General features: G+C 69.0%; 1 protein-coding gene across 1 annotated transcript in view; it reads left to right on the top strand.

Moving 5' to 3' along the window:
• The window catches only part of CDC25B (cell division cycle 25B), an 8,932-nt gene that overhangs the window by 846 nt on the left and 7,264 nt on the right, over positions 1–822 (top strand). The window lies entirely within an intron of this gene.

The following is an 822-nucleotide window of genomic DNA, read 5'->3' as shown; positions in this document are numbered from 1 at the left end:
GTACCGGGGCAGGCAGCAGCACCCCAGGGAGGTGGGGGGATCTGGAAGGGCCTGGGGGGCCACCCCTGCATCCCACCACGGAGACGAGTCAATGGGACTTGTGGGGGTCCTGCTACAGGCAAGGGGCTCTGCTAGCCTCGGGAAGCCCTGGGTCCCCCTCTCCTGTTTGCAGCCCTACTCCCCAAAAGCCCCTGTTTGGGGGTGGGGAGGGGGGAGAGCTGAGCATGTGGCCCCTTCCCCAACAGTGCAGATGCCTGCAAAGCCCCATGAGCCTCCCTCCATGCAGCCATGGCCAGGCTGGCCAGAGACCCCCCTTCCCTCTGCGAGGCCCCCAGCGCGGGCTCGGGGAGGCCACCGGAGCTGGGACCCCCCCTGCCCCTGGCCCCCAGCCCACCTCGGGTGGCTGGAAGCAATTAAAGCCCTTGGTGGCCAGGGAGGACATTCCACAGCCGCCCCGCTCAGGGGCCAGACCCCCCCCAGGGCTGCCTGTCCTCCTCCTTGGGGCACCCCAGGGTGCTGCAGCCCTGCTCCTCACACCCCGGGGACCCCCAGCCCACCACAGCACCGATCCACAGCCCTGCTGCTGTGCTGGGATGTGCTGGGATGTGCCTAGCATCCCTGGCGGGGAGGGGGGGATGCGGGACCCCCCGTGCCCTGCGCTTGCTCCAGGGGATCTGGCCACTATGGGGGTGTCATGGCAGGGGTCGTGCCTGAACAGCCCCCAGCTGCCCCCTCGTCTGCCTCTGCCTCAGCTGGGGAGGGGTCTCCACCCCGGCCACCCCCTCCTCTTTTCTTTTCCCCTCTGAAAGGAAAGAATGGGGC

Source organism: Charadrius vociferus, unplaced genomic scaffold (assembly GCF_000708025.1).
Source record: "Charadrius vociferus isolate BGI_N301 unplaced genomic scaffold, ASM70802v2 scaffold544, whole genome shotgun sequence".
NCBI classification, from domain to species: domain Eukaryota; kingdom Metazoa; phylum Chordata; class Aves; order Charadriiformes; family Charadriidae; genus Charadrius; species Charadrius vociferus.
Note: the sequence above shows the minus strand (reverse complement) of the source record. Positions and strands in the feature narration are given on the sequence as shown.